A 19363-nucleotide genomic window follows, 5' to 3' on the forward strand; every position below is an offset into this window, starting at 1 on the left:
TGCCCGGGGGAAACATTGCTAGAACCACTAACTAAATTAACAATTCTACTTGTTATGTCCCATGAACGCTGGACAGACGGAACCTGACCAGGTTTAGTCGAAGTTAAAAATATCTCACACAAGTGTGGCATTTGAAAGCACACAGTGCTCCAAAATCTGAATCTTAGATAAGCATGATGCCTCAGCAGCCATCTTGAAGGGACCTTCAGTGGAAGAGCTGGAGGTCTTCCTCCCCATTTCCGATAAACAAAAAACACCATCAGTATTAAAAAGAATGTTTTTATGATCTACCTATTATTTGAAGTAAGCCAGCCCAGTTACAAGCACTTGCTGCGTCCATAGTATAGATTAAAATCTTTACCTACTGTGCCCAATGAGCCCTACCTGTACATTGTTATTATTTTATTGTTTAAAAAGCAGCGTCAGTATGTACACCCATTGGAATTAGAAAGAGCCCTGTTTTGAGAGAATTGCGACATTGGAGAATTGTGGGGGCATTTGCTGCATGAGGAGCGAGTGCCACCAGATATGTAGAACTTAGCCGCCAGGTACGCTGGTGTGCTACTCGTGACTGCTTTGTAGATGGACATGTGCCCCAATGGTTGAAACACTGTAGATATTAGTTTCAGATCTTGTGCCATTCTACATCCTCATTAAGTCCTCATCATCCTCATTAAGTCCATGCCAATTGATGTCAGTGAGAAAAGTTACAATTTGTTCTCTCTTAAAGTGTCTATTTTAGACAAAGAAACCATGCCTTGAGGAACAAAGTTCGGAAATTCACATAACTGTGACCCATTCGTTTTTAGCGTAATGCTCTAACTTTTTGGAATCTATTTCTAATCACTGCGGCAAGGACCATAAAAAGACACGACGGATATGCTTGGCGATGCCCAATGATTCTTTGGCCCTATGAAAGTCTAACAGCTATGTGCAGCTACCCATCATCAAATGCTTTAAAATGCAATTAGTTAAAGTGTTGGATGTTGAGGTTGCATTCTATGTAGCCACTGTTTATTCTTGAAACCCTGTCTGGTCTAATCTCTTATGATCAATTGTTTCTATGCACATGTTGGATCATTTGCCAAGAATAATAAGCAGGAACTTGTCCTTTGATGGAAGGGGACTTGTTTGGAGATTGCTAAGTAGAGGCAAACTGTGTCTCCGAACATAATATCGTAGATTGAAATGTATACTCGTAATCAAGGTGATGTAGCATCTTGGACTGGGATAGCCATCAACTTGACTCAAAATGAGGGACAAGGCTAGTATTGGAATTACATCTGCTTCCAGAAAGAGTGACTGTGCTCTGTGCTTGCGTCAACCACAGTGGAAGTGCGATGTGGGAAGGAGCACAGAAAGTGGCGAACCATGAGACAGAACCTGCCAGAAAATAGCATGGCTAGTCTTTTAAAGAGAAAGCTGGATGTGAATACAGGATCAACACCAGTAGTTGACTGTCTCTGCTACTGGCCATGACTTCTGGGAGAAAGACATAGGTATTCATGTTTGCAATCTAGTATAGCGAGGGTATAGCTCAGTGGCAACGTGCTCGTCTTGGAAGCAAGGCAACGTAGAAAACCTCTTCAGTATTAAGCACGTTATACAAATACCTATAATGATTAAAGTCTGTAAAGAAGGCTTACTGTGATTGGGCACTGATGGGGAAAATGAATATATCTTAGCTTACATGAAATCTCAGTTCAAAATCTCAGTTGGACTACAAGCATTATCTTAACTGGCTTACAGACAAGACGTAGAGGAATTTAAATTCCACTCAGGAATTCTCCATTTCATGAATTTTGCACCCAAGTGGAAAGAGACAAACATCAAGCTTCGCCATCTGTGCCAGTCTTCTATTGAGGATGTCAACCATTTCTTATCCTGCTGTCCCTTTTTAGAAGATCTCCGAAGGACTCGACTGACACCATTATTTAAGCACTTTAACATCTGTACTTTAATCGACGCTCTGGATCTGTGCAAGTCAGCACTCTGGGAACTTTGTGTGTCCGCAGTAACAGGCTTCTTAGGGCATGGAGCAGAAGACTGACATTTCTGACAAGTCTTAGTGATCATGAATGCACTCATTGTACCACTGCTCATTAATTGATGTGCATTTGACCTCTTTTTGAATTATTTTTATGCAACCTGCTGTTAAGATAATACAGGTACCGCAAGAAGAGACCACATCGCCGAAATCAGAAGGCAAGCCCACAGGCTCCCTGTCAAAGAAAGAATTGTCTTCAAAACTCTTGCCCTCACCCACAAATGCCTCCACAATCTTGCCCCTCCCTACCTGACCAACAGAATCACCAGGCACACGGCCACCAGACCCCTAAAATCATGCTCTGCCAACACAATTGTCACGCCTATTACACGAAAGGTGCGCGCTGGAGGCTCCAGCTTCCCCACCCAAGCAGCCACGCACTGGAACGCACTGCCACCTCACCCAAGACTGATTGAATCACACCTAGCCTTTCGTAAGGCTATCAAAACTAGACTCTTTGTCTAAACAGAATATCTATTAGGAATCGGTTTTAGCAATCTCCGGCATATGTGCTCGCTACTGTGTAACCATGAGTCCATTGGGCACCCGCCTGGAACCTTAAGTCAGCTTATCCTCTGTGACAGCGCCTCGATGCCTCATAGGCTGCAAGCACGCTTGATAAATGCAAATAAATAAAATAATGTATCCTATCGTTCTTTGTTGTGATGCGATCTTTTATGGAATATGATTCTGACATAAACTATTAATTGACTGATTGCTTGGTATTAGGGGATTGCTTTTGTGGTTTAGGTGAGAGATCCTATGCCGTTCCTCGCAGTCTAGTGACTTAAGGCAGGATTTGTGTTCCCTTCAATGAATGGCAGGTGGTGCTCGGTTCCTCCGTTCACCACCGACAGATATCACGTCACGGAGCAGGTGGCTCACCCAAAACCCCACAGGCTCCCCAGTCCCAGTTTTCTGTAAACTATAGAAGTGCACTGAGGATGCAATTAAAAGTACAATGAAACAGTGAACGGTGAACGGAGGATAGCACAAGGGCAAGGCGCTGGTCTTGAAAACAAGACCACGCAGAGCAACAGAGGTTCGAATCCCTGATCCACGCTCAAGAACGTAGGTACGGTATTAGGCGTGTTATCAAATTATTTTATTTTTAATGAATCTCATGCAGGTTTGGTTTAAGATGGCGATGATTCAGGAAATAGCCAAGAACCTGAGGTAGCCGAGCGCACCTGCCCGCTCTGCGATGGGCGACCATCACACGACAGCACGATAAAAGGGGCGCATAAGGGCACGATCACAGACCGCCGCCAGAAGTGGACGTCTAGTGGCCCGCCTTTACTGCGGTACAGAATTTAGAAACATAATTCAGCTTCTGTACGCTGTGTATCAGGGGACTGTACATCTTGTCCCTACCTCAGTCTGTGCGTGGGCACTGATTATGCAGCCAATCCAGGAAACCAGTAGCACCAAAGGACCCGCAGAGCAGAGTGTGCACTGAATGCACTAGAGAGTAAATGTTCCCTGCGCATATCTCTGTGCCTTTCCTCCGGTAGCTCTTCAAACATAAAAGGGAACCAGCTCAAAACATTTATTTATTTATTTATGTACGTACTGATTTATATCACGCCGGAACCCAAGGGCATCAGTGCGCACATATACACATAAGACAACAAAATTACAGGACATACCCATAGGGGTATTAATCTCTACATTTCAATCAGAAAAATGACAATATAACGCCAGAAGAGAAGTGAGGATTCTGTCTGCAAATACGCCGGTTCGAAATGAACCTACGCAGCATCTAATCTTACAGAATTCGAGTGTCTGTGCACGAAAAAATGGAGCAAACGAATTTAGCACCAATTTAGCTGCTCTGATAATTCAAAATGGAGCAAAGAGATTTACACCAAATCTGTAACCCTCCGCCAAAAATTAAGCAGGCTGTCGTATTTACTATGCTTTCTGCAGAACCTAAAAAGAAGCATAGCCAATACCTGTTTTATGTAATGCAGAAAACACAGCGCTGTAAACAGTCTGGTTTCTTTTTGCCGTAGTGCGAAGGTTTTTAAGGCAATTTGGGTTGTAACAAAACCTGTGTTCTCCATTCTGTTATTTAAGCATTCGCTACATTTGTAGCCTTTCTTAGAGATTGTTAGCACAGGTGCAAATGTTCACCTGGCCCCAGGGATCCTTTAGTGCTCTCCTAAGGTCCCACGTGAAACTTGAGTGTGTCCCAAGGCCAGCTGTGCTGGGGTCAGATATCCAAAATGGCGCCCAGTGTGTATTCTTGAGGAGTAAAAGGCACCTTTTGCCCGTATTTTCGGAATCCTGTGGTATTTGAGGGGTGGCGGGGGGGCACATTTCACATTTCTTTTTCTCCAAATGTGAGGGCTCCTAATGTGCACATGTGCATCACTGACACGCCACCTGCCCCACGCTCTCAACGGGTCTGCAGCGCGAGTCGCGCAACATCTTTCTGACTTGCTCAACATAACGTGACAGAACCAGTGTAGGCTGGAGAGTTTGCCACTCAGGACCACGCCAACATCGCGCAGCTAGGGATGGATGATGCGTTGCTACTAATTCCTGGTGGTACCAATCCTGCGGACACCATGGGAAGCCCATCTGAAAGGGATAGAGACATTGCATTTTGGAGGAGATCGTCACAATACCAAACATGCCAACATTGTCCATTCAATTTTGGGAGCTGACAGTCCAGTCCCGAGTGTAGTCCTGGACTTCTCCATTATAAACCCACAACTACAAGTCCCAGAATGCAAAGTTAAAACCAGGACTGGACTAGTGTCTCACAAATGGAAAATGTTCTCATGTATGCAATACTGAACGAATGCTGGGAGAACCAAACAGGCAGAAATATATCACGTTTGAGGCTCATCCCCCACTCAGTTTCATCATGTCAGATGCAAGAGACATTATTTTACTATTATATCGTTCTTTACTCTGTGCCATTTTTTAGTACTAAAACTCACAGGTATTACTATTTCTCTATGTAATGGAGTTCAATTTATCGACCTCGGAAAGACAATAACATGAGCTGTCCTTGCTGGAATTCAAATCAAAGAGAGGTACCTATCACTTTTCTGTATAATCGATTTCAGAGGCTTATTTAATCTTTCATTCAGCTGTCAAGTGCGTAGTTTTGCGGGGGGGGGGTCGTCACTATGGACACGCCACATTCTGTCCAGATGGTCTGAACCCTTTTAGGCAACACAGATCACTATATGAAAATCGCTCAAGACACAACAGAGATCTTGCTGTGGAAAATTCAAGAACTTTGTACTACGGCGGTCGATGCAGGTTTTCCCACAACAACGGATGAGAGAAATTCGGCGATTTATGCCCTATTAAAAATCCCTAAAAGCAATAGCGATCCGCCCGGTCGCCACATTGTTTTGTTTGCACCTAGCCCGTCAACATTGTTATGGCAGACTTTGAAGATAGGTTCATTTTAGCTAATAACCCACATCTGGACAAGATTCGATGTTGGAAACACTACATCGACGATATTTGCTTTATCTGGAATGATATGATAGCTCCGTTACAAGAGTTTTTAGTATGGCTAAAAACATGCAATACCAACTTACGATTTACATGCCTTTGTAACCTTGATTTGATGATCTCGAGGGAGAATTTGCCCTATAGTCAATTTCTTCGCATCAAGCACAACTGTTCTTTTAAAGAGAACTATGAGATGAAAGCAAATGCACTAATTGAGAGGTTCTCAGATAGGGACCATCCACACAAACTTCTCACGCGTTCAGTGAAGAGAGCATACTTTACAAACAGAGAGGCAATTCTAACCCCCAAGCCAAAGAAGGCGTAGGAGAATAGATTAGCATGCGTTGCTACTTTTTCTGAAAACACAACACAGATAAAGAAATGAGTTAAGAAGCATTGGAGTTTGGTGAGAAGCACTGGATGTGCGACCGAATATCCACTGTTTTCACTAAAAAGAGACAAAAAACATAGATGATGGCATTGTACATTCACGGTTTGTGGAACAGAACACTAAACCGAATACTATTATGGACCACTGGAATCTACTGCGTAGCCTAGTTGTAGGGCTCTTTCCATGTGGAAATTGCAGTGTGTGTGAATTCACGATTAAGAGTGCTGTGTTTGTCCAGAATGACACACATTGGACATTGAATAATGACACTAATTGCAATAATAGGAATGCCATACATATGATAATCTGTCCATGCTTTAAGGTTTATATAGGAATGACCACAAGGAAAGTGGCCAGTCAAATTTACGAGCACAGATCCAGAATTCAGAACCAAACAGGCACAGCTCCTCTGGTCCAGTATTATGTAACACACAACCATTCTGACCCGGGACCTGAAATGGATGATTATCGATGTGATAAAACCAGACCAACCTAATTTTTCTACTTCAAATTGTTTGTATTGATTGGAGCAAAAATGGATACATCTTCTTAAAACCCATGTGACAGGCCTCAATGAAGAAATAGAGTGGTCAGTACTAGTAAGTGGAGTTTAGATCAAACTCCTCAAGCTGTTAGAGTGTGAAGTAACCTGTGTATTTATGTTCAAGCTCCAGTGGTGGGTCTCTAGATCAAGTCTTTCAAACTACAGCAGAGTTTAGCCACCAGTGCTATTTATGTTTCATTGAAGCAACATTAGTCAGATCAATGGAGACACCAACATAGTTGCACACCACACCACAGTATATTTGTTTTAATATACCAATTTAGAGTCTGTTAACAGGACTCTCTATTCAAGGTACGCCTTGACTTTTGTAGGCAAAACATGTTCATTGTAATACAATAACATGCCAGTGTTTTGGTACCTTTGGAGTATTAACACTCTATCATCTCCACGCTGGGCATCCAACTCTGTCTGTAATTGCACACATTATTACCAACATGGCCACGTTTTTTGGTCTGTATATTGTTGCAGCTTTAACAGCTCAGCATTTTCATCCCGGACATGCAATTTCATCAGAATAGGCCTACGTCATATAATTAGTTAGTCCTAAAATGGCTGTGGACTAACAACCGTTGTTTCAATAGAGGGTGACTTTTAAGACATGAGTCCCACATTTAGGATCCAACTTCGGCTTCTCCCACAAGAGCATTCTGGGACCTTTTGAGAAAACATAACTAAGCGCCAGGTGAGCTGACAGGAATTAAACGAAATGTACATTTCTGTTCAGATACAGATAGTGTAGATGATTGCTGCACAGGGTATGTACCTAGGTTCACTAAAACAGAACTCCATGTAATTCCTTTTAACCTTGTCTTCCTATATGGTCTGCTCGAGGACTATATCCAATGGGCCAGGAATTGAGAGGCTGGGAATATGTGCATACGGGAAAAGATAGAGACAGGTTGACTTGTTTTGTCTCTTGAAATTTCAAACTTTAAGTTTTTGATTTGATCAAACAAGGACTATTGTAACTTGAGGAGGGCCAGCATCATCTGGTCGCTCTCCCTTCAGACTTGTCTTGCACGGCGAGTTGGTGAGCGAAATGGAGAGTCCACCTTATTCCACTCTTTAATTACGCTAATATCGTAGGGGGAAATTTCGTCTTGGCATTCAAACGTAGAGTTGTGGTTTTTAACTTTGTAATATTTCTGAACCCCGTTCTTTATTGTTGGAATGTTATGTCAAAGTTTCTCAACTATGGCATTGAATTGTATGTATTACATCTTTACAGACACCTCTTTGGACTCGTTTACAGACTGTTGTACAACTGTAAAATTATGAAGGTGAACAATAAACTTCAGTGGTGATGACAAGGAACGAAACCTTAGAGTGACTCACCCGCAAAGAAGGCCTCTTGAATCTACTTGAAACTGAATACCAGGTAGGAAGTAGCTGAAATAAATCCCACTGGGCTCTCCCATCCTTCCAGTGGCAAAAGCCCAGGGAAAGAAGAGAGCTCCCAGGGAAGCCCTCGAGTGGTAAGAAAACCCTGCGCTTCTGCTCCCTCGTCAGCCCTCTGATGGGCACCTCAAGGTAGGGAGTATCGTGTAGTCTAATGTCAGAAAATGAAAGAGACACGTTAGGCAAAGGTAATGGGTAATTCACTTCAACAGAGAATTCAATACAAGAGGGAAGTAGGATGAAGCTAGCACCTGTAGCGGCTGGGCAATGGTTATGCCAAAGACCGGAGAATCACCTTTCGGGAGGATTCACTAAACAGAAAGAAGGGGGTTGAATATGGGCAGAGATACTGGAAGCAGAGGTAAGTGGGTCTCGGCCAAAAGAAATACCTTTTAGAGGAATCGGATTGCCTGCTGAACTTTGGTTCAGCTAAGTATATCACTGTTTTACGGAAGTGAGGTTTTAGCTTGAGAAGGGAAGAAAATAAATTTAGAACTAATCTCTCCGAACAGATGGAAAACAGATTTACCCTACCTGGTTCCTGTACCTCGGGAGTAACCGAGGGAAGTTCTGGTTTGGATATCCGAGAAACCCCGGAAGAGTCCCTTGAAAGAGATAACGTTCGATCTGCTGGAGACAGTACAGCGGTTTCTATCCTATTGCATGAGGAGAAGCATAGCTAGTAAGAGAAACAGAAGAGAAGGTCAATAAATACAATAGTAATGTAAGGACAGATAGACACCGCCTAGGTCTGAAGTTGTGTAGCGTTGAAATGCTGGAGTAGCAACGCGCCTGCTTGTTGACAAACGGGACTGATATGCGGCGTTCGGCTGAGAGGGAGGAGTCAGGTTGCCATGCGGATACACAACAGCTAGACTGCAACTAAACGCTGTAGTCGCCATCTTGAGTGAAAAGATGGACGCTGTGTACTTTCTGGTCCAGCGGCACCATAGCGACCAGCGCTTCCTAAGGGGCGTGACATATACCACCTCCAATGAAATATAGTATGCCCTGAAGAAGGCTGGGTAGAGAAACGAAATTTGCCCACATAGCCGAAACTTGAATTGTCACTTCAGTGATAGATTCAAAACCATCAATGTTATATATCTGGATTGCTGTGAATTGAGTGCACAATCTGGCTGTTTTTAGATAACATGACACATGAGATACTATGATGTGTCAGATGTACATTAACATGTAGCCTGCATCTTCATGTTTGAGACAGGCAGGTTGAGAATTTGTGGGCACATGTTAGCAACTTATATATTGTTACTGCTTCCCATAAGCGGACCCTAACGCCAATGGGTGTTTTGTGTCTTTATTGGAGGGTGGGGGTTCTTCAGGTTGGATACTAAATGTACAGGACATGAGACATCTCTAACATCTCGGGAGGATAGCTCAACACAAGATGACAAGGAGCAGCACAGGTTCGATTCCCGGGTCCGCGCTTAGAAAACTCTGGGTATTAAGCGCGTTATTAATAACCTATCATATCATATCATGTTTGTTTGTTTGTTTGTTTATTTATTTCTAATGCGTGCCAGACCCAGGGGTAACCGGGTGCAGTGAGGAGAATATGCAAAGCTTACAATGTTACATAGAATTACAGTGTTACATAGAATTACAATGTTACAAATTTACAGTGTTAGAGGGATAGGTATGTACAGACTTAGCAGGAGGCAGATCTGATCAGGAGATTGAGGAATTGCTATACAGCGAGGCAATCGGCTATATACAGTGTTACTATAATTATTTACATTTGTGGTCTATCTCTAATAATACATATATACATTCAGATGAAGCAGCGTAACACAAGTGTCTCGCAGTACATTACATATTTTTGTCATTGAGGTGTTTAATAAGATTCGACCTAAAGTGTGAGAAAGAAGGTTGGTCTGTTCTCAGATTGTGTGGCAGGGCATTCCACCCTTTAGCAGCTAGTACGGGGAAACTGCTGCTGCCAATTTTAGCAAGTTTAAATCTAGGGGTTACCAAGCAGTTGGAGTTGGGGGTTCTTGTAGGCCTACTAGAGATGTATTGTGTATATTTTTGTTTCACCGTGACTGTACATTTGAAATTGTGGTATATGACTTTCTTTCACATGAATTATGAATACAAGTCTATTTTTTGTAAAACTTCACACTTATCAACTGCATGAAAGATTAAATGAACTGCTCAAATTGACTTTTCAGAAAAGTGATCGGGACCCCACTTTAATTTGTGCATGATTTTGGTTCCACTTTGGGGTTTCCGAGTAAAATATTTAGATTGTGGGTTCACTCCTTGGAGATGTGTTCCTGCTGGGGTTTGAGCCTGTGATCTATTTGGCAGCCATGAGCTATTTTACCAACAAACTGGGTGAAAGCAAAACACCCAATTGTCCTGATTTTTGCTGGCAACTCTGCACAATAAACGTATGTCTTAAAACATTTTTTTACTTTTTGCTGCAAAAAATCCACTTTTTTCCAATCCAACAAACAAGCCTCTGTGCACTAAAACTTTATGGAAATATCTATTGCCAGAATGGAATTACCATAACAAATAATCTTGGACCCAAATAACCAGAGAGACTCAAAGAATACAGCAATGCACTACTTAATTATCAATTCAATAAAGTAGGGCAATCTGGCCCACAACAGTGTGTAGCCCACACACTCACACTGCAGATTGGTTACCCTAAGGCTTTATACCTCAAAATGCATCAGCTATGATGTCATCCTACGCAGCAAATCATAAAACCTATTGGACCTGGGAATTGGTTATGGGAAAATATCTACTCTTAAGTGTTAGTTACTTTATTGGCTGATCCTCTCTGGTAGGCAAGCCTAGAACCTCCTTCTAACTAGGTATAATACAGATTATAACAGTATAACAGGAGCCGATTGGCTCATGCAACATTGTATGGTCATCGTTGCATAAGCCCTCATGATAGGTTGGCATCCTCTCCCAACCTTGGACACTTGGTCACTAGCAGCAGTAAGCAGAATTAAACCCAGGTGCAGAGAACGATGTCAGACTACTACCCACTTTCCCAATTAGTCTGCCATCTTGCATCAGCCAAGCCTTCAGCTAAGGCCTCTTCTCTGTAGTTGACCTGGCAAGCTCTTCCCTTCTCTGGGACTCTTAAGGGAGTGTAGGTACATCACTATCTTAGTCTGGAGCTTAATGAATAGACCTTGTTTTCAAGTTCTGAATCACGTGTGAGGAGACCACGATTTTGTCCATTTTGACCTTTTATTTAGTGCTATTTAATTCAATTAAGTTGGATGTCATTCCTCCTCTTGGCCTCTGGAGGCGTGGTCGCGTTACCTCACATAGGCTTTTCTGCATCTTTTACTATCCATACTTGAAAATATTTGCTCATTTACTTAATCTAAGAGAAATATGTCCTGCGTACGTTGCTTATCTTCGTTAACTCCCCTTATAGTCTTCAGTAGCTTCTCGCCGTGGCATCCTTGATCTCTGGCCAGCAGCCATTCTTTGTTCATGCATGAATTTGTATTTCCAGCCTCTGTCAGCTCTGCAGCCCTGATCTCTCTCCTTCGAGCTCTTTGTTTACTATCATTGAGAGCCAGCGTCCATCTTTCCAACATGGCTGCTTCACCTGTGTTATGTCTTCTACTGCAGCAAGTTTCCATACGGTTTATCTAACCTGCCTTTCTGCATATATACATCCACTGCTCATCTGGTAACTTATCTTCTTTGTATATATGGTTTCTTCTTGCTTGTACCCATATTTACTCTTGTTCCTTCAGTTACATCTTCTTCCTCTGAGTGTTCTTATATTGTTTCGCTGCGTCATTGTATCTTCTCTCTATGACATCACTTTGCACCTGTCAGATCTTCTTTCCGACTCCCTGATATTCAGTGGTGTCTGCAAATCTCCTGCTATCACCTCAGTATGAAGGTACATTCGATACGGTTGCCTGAGAGCTCAACGTCTCTCATACACTCAATGCAGTATTGGGATGATACCTGGTGTCATGCACAATGTCTTCCTGTCATTCAAACAGAATGACGGAGGTGGGGGGGCGGAGCCTATCAGTGACATACTTGTCTGCTCCTCTACACTTCCCTCGTCCTAGTGCAAAATATTCCTCTTAACTATCCTCAGGATATCCCCAGGCGTAATAGGTGTTTACCACCATTTTACTTGGTCATTGTATTTTTGGTTGCCATTTTTTCGTCGGCCTTGCTCCATCAACACCCCTTATTCATTTACATGGGGGTTTCAAGATGCATCTCCTCCGCCCCATTTCTCCCGCTCCCCACCCCCTCTGCCCCCCTCCACCAAGTAACAACCCTATAACCATGGAATACTGTCTTGCGAAGCATAGAGCCGTCATGGCTTAGTGCGTTTGGCGGCCTATCAGGCAATCCCCTGCAGAGTTGTGGTAATGAGGCCATCTTGGGCGGTGCAGAATGCAGTTGTGTCACCGCACACCACGTGCACGTGCCCGGGCATGCCCCGCTCCTTCTAATGAGGCCGGCTTCCGTGATGGGATCAGCGCTGGTGGTCTACAGAGAAGGAAAACACAGCGCATTTAATGCACTCCTTAATGGGGGTCGGTTTGACACTTGCCTGCATGTGACCAGATAATTGGAACGCGCAGTGTTTTAAAGGATAATGCGCCAGGGAGGCCCTGCAAGGCCGCGTAGAAAAGCGCGCACGAGTCGCGCCCTATGATGGACCTGCATTAGGAGTGAGGGGGCGACCCCTCCAGGCTGTGTTTCTAACAGAAGTTAGGAATTAAAACTGAAGCCATGTGGAGCAACCAGCCGAGTGAACGCAGGCAGGGGCGACTTCAGGGGTTGTGTGGCTCTGGGCGCAGACACATGTGTAGAACGCTTAGATGTTCATAGGTTGGGATATCACACAACTCTCTGACTAGTTTCCCAAGTCAATTTCAAGGATATTTGTACTGCAAAAGTTTCAAATAATGGTTTGTTTCTGTTCAGGACACCTGCTGCTGAAAACAAAATATACCCACAGCTGCAACACTGCATTACAACTATTAACATGCATGTTAAAGCCTCAGGAACAAGGCCGTTGGTTATTGCATGTTCTCGACGTGTATTTGCAGAAGGCTTGTTTCCTGGTCTTCTGTTTTTTTTGCAGTTCTTGGTTTGCAATCAAGTGCTGTCCAAGCTCCTGGCGTTACAAAGTTCTCGGTTTGATTTAAGCAATAAAACCCGAGGTAGGTGCATTAGCACCTGATAATGACCTGGCGGTTATATCTGTTTGATTCCCGGGGATCAGCACTGCGGATCATTGTAGTCTCTGGATCCTAAGGGCTTGATTCACAGAGCGCGTTCCCAGGGGCGTTGCTAGGGGGGGGCTAAGGGGGCTATAGCCCCTGATCTTTTGGTTGTAGCCCTGGATAGAATCTCAGGAGCTACAGCCAAAAGACTAGCTAGCCCCCAGTCCCAACAGTTCCGACATCAGCTTAGCCCCGGGTCTTTTCCAGACATAGCAACTCCCCTGCGCGTTCCTATGGGACTGCGCCCTTATGGAACGCTTCTGTGAATCAGGTCCTAAGTTTGCAGTATCATGGTAGGCCGGATATCCAGGAGAGTGTTGAGAGTTGGTAGCCAGTGACATTGAAGAAGGACTAGTGGGAGGTGGAGCATAGTAGAACGCGGCATGAAGGGAAGTGAGGCGGCGGCGGCAGCGGTATTGCGGGCCAATTAGACCAGGCGAAGAAGAAGGAGGAATTTTGGGGGAACAGGGGGCCAGCAGGAGATTAGTGACGTGATGGTGAGTGTGCGCGCCCTTACCTTTCATTTCATGTTACTAAACTTCTTCTCTTCTCTCTGGTTTTCTCTGGCATTGACTACTGTTAATCTCTCTTGCTTGTTCTTCCTGCCTCAGATCTTCCTCTTCGCTCTGTCTATTATCCTTACCTTCTCGTTCTCCCATTACATCCTCCTTACTCTCCATTTCATTGCTTCTTTTTCGAATCACACCTCCTTAATCATTTCCTTTCAATTGTTTTCAAATGTGCCCATGGTCTGGCTCCTACCTATCGGTCTTCCTTATGTCGTTCTATTTTGGTGAGCACGTTGCCACTGAGCTATCCTCCCTTCCTTACCAACTAACACTGTCAGTTTCTCCCCTCTTCTGCTATAACTGATGCTGCTCCATCATGTGATTGGACCCCTTTTTTGAAAAAATATTTCAGCACTTTTGGTGAAAAGTGCATTTATACTGTTAATAAAATGAAATTAAATGAATGAAAACAACACCTATGAATCGAAAGATCACCACTGCGGTGCATCGGCTGTTTACAGCCGCCCGGACCCGTCAGTGGCTATCCAGCTTCCCTCGTCAAGGACCAACCTTCAAATTTAGAATCCGCCCTGATAAAGACTTATGGTCCAAGCACGTGTTGGCTTTTCTCTTGTGATCAGCACTACACGTGCCCAGCTGCCACTAGCAACGATGCACCAATTAAATCAAGACTTGACACACAGGCAACGTGTCTTGACCTTTCATTTTTGAAATTGAACAGATGTGTTTATATACTCACAGATCCAGCGCCAATGCATACAGGGTTCCTACCTTCCTTCTTACCGCAACATACGGGACCTTGCGAGCCAGTCCCATTGAAACCTCGTAGAGGGCAGCAGGAAAGTAACAATATTCTCTGAGGGCCTTTTGAGTGCAGTGGCCTGCCCTTCCTACTAGCTCACATCTCCCAATTTTACAGAACCCCTACAAGCATTGTGCCCCTCCTCACACGCCATCTCCTGAGCATTGTGTTGGCTTATAGGTGGCGCTAAAGCGCCACCTTATAGACAGAACTAAAATTGATTACCTTCCTTTGGTGAACATGCTGTTTGGAGATGTGCTTCCGTTGAGTACCAGTGACGGTGCAAGGTGAGTTTCTGTATAAAGAAAGATACACACTGATGGATATGGAGGGGGTGGAAAGTGTTTCCTATCTCCGTGGCACACAAAAGACAACCCAACAAGGTAAGCACTCGCTGCTGACATCTGCGTGCGATGCGCAGGTTACAGATTCCAATCCAGGCAAGCCTGACGTCTGTTTCTATTAGTAATAATAGACACCCTTCAACCCTTGTGGATGGAAGCTTGAGAAATGCAGCAAACTGTTTCTATCGGTCGGTTTCTAAAAAGTTCAGTTTTCAATAGTGCTCCGGATCGGTAAATGTGCAAATCAAGGAAATTGATGGCTTGGTAATCCCAATCAATGGTAAACTTGATCTGGGTGTTTTGTGCGTTGAGCCAGAGGTGAAATTCCAGTAGTGATTCTTTGCTGCCTTCCCAGATCAAATGGACGTCGTCGATGTAGCGATGCCAGATCTTGACGTGCGATCTGTGCGGGTTGTTGTTGTGGTAGATGTTATCCTCCTCATATTGGGCCATGTAGAGGTTGGCCACGTCTGGTGCGAAAGTTGCACCCATACTGACGCCTTTAATCTGCTGATATATCTGTTGTCCAAACAAAAAAAAGTTTTCTCCCATGGCTATGCGGATGCACTCCAGGAGGAAGTTGGTGGGTATGGTGGTCGTGTCTGCTCTTTTTTCCAGGCAGGTAGCCAGTGCTTGTAGTCCTTCCAGCTGTGGGATGGAGGTGTACAAAGGCTCGACGTTCATGGTGACCAGGATCGAGTCGGTGGTCAGATGGACTGTGTCCAAACTCTGATGGTTTCTGTGCTATCCTTGATGTAGGATGCCATTTTCCCGACAAAAGGTTTCATAAAAAAGTCTGTGTACAATGAGAGGGGTTCAAGTAGGGCGTCACATGCAGAGACAATTGGTCTGCCTGGTGGTTTGGTGGCATGTTTATGTATTTTAGGCAGAATATAGAAGGTTGGGATCCTGGGGTGTGTTTTGTTCAAAAAAGCCTGTTCATCCTGGCAGATCCATCCTTCTTCTTTGGCATGTTTGGTCAGGTTGTTGATTTCATCTTGTAGACGCTGCATGGGGTCCCTGTTCAGTTTCTTGTATGATGTGGTGTCATCCAGGAGGCGCTGGCCCTCTTGGTTGTAGTCTTCGGTGTTCATGACTACGATACCTCCGCCCTTGTCGGCTGGTTTGATGGTTATGGTAGTGTCTTGGTTAAGATCCCTCAGGGACTGTCTTTTTTCTCTGTTCAAATTGTCTTCGTAAAAGTTTTATTGTGTCAAGCCGTTGGTGATGGTCTTCATGACTATTTTTTCAAAGGTGTCAAACTCACCCGGGATGGTGTGCGGGGGAGGAGTAAAGGTACACTTGGGTTTGAAGCATGTCATGTTGTCTAGCGGTGTCTCTGGTCCTTGGAAGGTAATATTTTCAGAGTCCTGTTTCTCTGGTAGATATACCTCAAAAAAATATTTGAGTCTCAAGGTGCGAAAGAATTTTCTCAGTTCAGCCTCTGTCTTAAAGGGATCAGTCTTAGTGGCTGGGACGAATGATAACCCTCTTTCAAGTAGGGTATGTTCCGCTTTGACTAACACTCTGGAGGATAAATTGAAAATTGGAATGGATGCTAGGGCTGATTCGAGTACCATTGGCGTGTCCTCATGTATTGGCCCGTTTGTTGTGGCCGTCTCTTCGGTCGGCCCCGTTGGCCCCCTCTCTGAAAAAAAGGGTGTTGTGTTGGTGGTCCGGTATTCCTGCTGCTGCCTGGCAAACTGGGTGCACTGCCGCTAGAGGATCCTGAACTGCCAGAAAAATTGACAACACGGTTGCGTCTATTGTAATTAGTTTTTTGTTGCTGTTGTAGATCGCTGTAATATGTGTCCTTCAAGTAAGGCTATGGTTTCTCCTCAGCGTAGTTCGTGAGATCCTTTCTGAATTTCTGTACCTTACATTCTACAGTGAGTTGGTTGAATTTCGTCACCTCCTCCTCCAGTTTTTCTAGTTTCTTCTCAGCATCGTTGACGGTTTTGTCCTCCACAAATTATATTTCCAATGTGGCCAGATCTTCTCCTTGTTTCTTACACTCTTCCTGAGCAGTGTCTACAATAAGAATAATCCAATCACGGCTACATTTATTGCTGACGCCGCTAAAATTTGTCTTGAATTTAGGGTTATCAGTGAACACCCGGGGAATGTTTTTTCACTTGTAACCCTACTGGAATAATCCCGGCCTTGAGGTATTCAAGCATGGAAGTTCCATGCATTTCTGTACGTATACATTTTTTCTCTCTTCTGGAGAATAGTATCCAGTTCATCTTTGTTCGCGCCTTGCGCGATAGGTCCGCCTTCTGATCCTAAGGCAGATGTAGTGCCCATTAGTTTTTGAAAATATTCGTCCGTATAGGACACAATGTTTACCTTATCCATGTTTGTTAGTCTTGGAGTAGAAAAGTTCTAGTGTCTACTCCTGCAATTTTGATAGCCCTACAACCATGGGTTGTGCTAAGTCAAATAGAAAAATAGGGCACCTGGCAGAGTCCTGATTTACCCAGGTGGGTACATGTATACATATGAAAAATAATCAGGATGGAAGATCCTACAAGCGGTTGTGTGATTCTGAATGTTTGTATTTATTTCAAAATGACACAGAACATTCTTGGTGACTTGATAGTTACTTTACAGTACTTTCAATAAGCACGAAAGTTTGAGATAAACGCACAAGAGTGATTGTAAACAGTGGTAACACAGGTAAGTGTCAACCTCAGAAATGTTGAGGTCAAAACTCCACATGGAGGCACATTCACAAAAAATGAGGTAGGAAGGACCTACAATTCAAAGAGGGTGCGCCTGAGACTGAAAGTGGTCTCAGGCGTGGTTCACACAAGGTGTACACAACAGTTTTTACAAAACATACACCAGAGGGGGATGGTACAGTTGTGTCATGGGGGATCGACACATGTGTGTTTCGGCCAAGTTGGGCTTGATTGGAGCCTGTCTGTATGCTGGCCTTCATCAGGATAGACACCAATTGCGGTGTGGTCCGTAGAATCTGTGGATTAGAAGAGGCTGTGAGGATCTAGGGAGGTAGTTGACTAATTCACGAAAATACTTAATAAAGGCTGAGTGGTGCCGTGATGATACATCACGTGGTGTATCAGTATACAGCTTACCTGCTGCTTCAATAGCAGTAGGATGCTGTGGACAATCCTCAAGGAGTTGCTGGATTGCTGGTGCGAAATGCACTTAGAGTGGACCGTAGTTTCCTGAAGTCCGACGTCTCTCAAGGTCCCGCAAGCTGGAAAGGGCCAGAGTGGGTCCCATATCTGAGAGGAAACAAGGGTGGATCATGAAGCGTGATCCAATTGGGTGATGGTGGTCTATTTGTTGTGGATTCTGTGGTAGTAAAAGAATCCCATCTGGGGTCTGTTACCCCCATTATCTGTGGTGGTAATCAGTGGAAGCCCGTAGAGTGAGTGGATATTTGTGGTATGGCTACGTGAGAAGCGGAAAATTGCTTAGGTATGAGCCATGGAGGTGTCCAAGTTGGCAAGTCAAGTGAATTAGCTCCTCAGGGTGGTGTGAAACCAGGTCTGGTTGTCATGCGATGCATTCCTACCTGCCGTCTGTGGCCCCGTTTCCGATTGCGCACTTCCTAATTCCTGTCATGTCTTTCACGTCACGTCCACTGAACGGTCTAGTCTTTCTCCGTTTAAGCGAACGTTTCAGTATTTAAGCCACACCCTATCTTCCTTCTGTGCGTTGCAACCCTTCCGGTCAGCTGTGCTTTCTTTTGCTGCCGCGGTTTGCTGTACGCTGTATTCTGGCTCCGCTGAGCTTTCCTCTCTCTACTCCTCCTCGTCCTTTCAGGTTCCGTTTCCGGGACCTTTCTCTCTCTATTTTCCTTCTTATTCTTTGGTTTATTAACCATCCTATTTACTTGCAGTTTTTCCGATTTATTTGATGTGGGAGTTATTGCATTTCCTACACTTCCTGTTTCCTGTTATTCCTTCCTCGCTTTCTATTACTGAGTATTGCTGAGTTCCGTTGAGTTCAACTGCTACATCCTCCATCAGGATTCCGACCTGCCGTTGTGATTTCCTGGGGTTTTTGCCTACACTTGGCTTTTTTCCCCTTTCCGGTCTCTCCCGAGAGGGGGTCACGGTCAGGGCGTTTCTATCGTTCTCACTGTGGCTTCTTCTCGTGGGAGATATCCGCAACAAAGAAAAAAAGAAAAGCACTACAGAGCGCATCGAACTCTCAGATCTATTGAAGAGGACTCTGATTCAACAGGTGAGGAGGTTGAAGAGGGAAGCGGGGATATTGACATCGAGATTGTTGACAGTTTGCAACGACACCAAACATCAAGAATGGCTACTCCTGAGCAAGTGCAAGAGTTAATAGCTGCGGTGCAAAATCTTTCTCTCGAAATGCAAAACATGAAAGCTGAAAATAACCTTTTGAAACAAATGGTGTCGGCATGCGAACCACCCACAACAGATTTACCTCCTATGTCATTGTCCTCTGGGAAGTTCGATGGGTCTCCTAAGACCCTAAAAGAATTCCTTGATGCTTGCAGGGTGTATTTTTCATTTAGAACCCGCACCTATGCTTCAG

The 19363-nt window shown here is 44.2% G+C and overlaps 1 protein-coding gene across 3 annotated transcripts in view; it reads left to right on the plus strand.

Moving 5' to 3' along the window:
* Positions 1-19363, plus strand: part of TAFA2 (TAFA chemokine like family member 2) — a 1145470-nt gene that overhangs the window by 461937 nt on the left and 664170 nt on the right. The window contains exon 3 of one of the 3 annotated variants that reach the window (XR_011281920.1): positions 7712-7861. The exons of the other annotated variants lie outside the window; for them this stretch is intronic. The gene's annotated coding sequence lies outside the window, so the exon portion shown is untranslated. The remainder of the gene's footprint in view (positions 1-7711; positions 7862-19363) is intronic. 3 annotated transcript variants of the gene reach the window in all.

This window comes from Ambystoma mexicanum, chromosome 12 (assembly GCF_040938575.1).
Source record: "Ambystoma mexicanum isolate Mex_15411 chromosome 12, UKY_AmexF1_1, whole genome shotgun sequence".
Lineage (NCBI taxonomy): Eukaryota > Metazoa > Chordata > Amphibia > Caudata > Ambystomatidae > Ambystoma > Ambystoma mexicanum.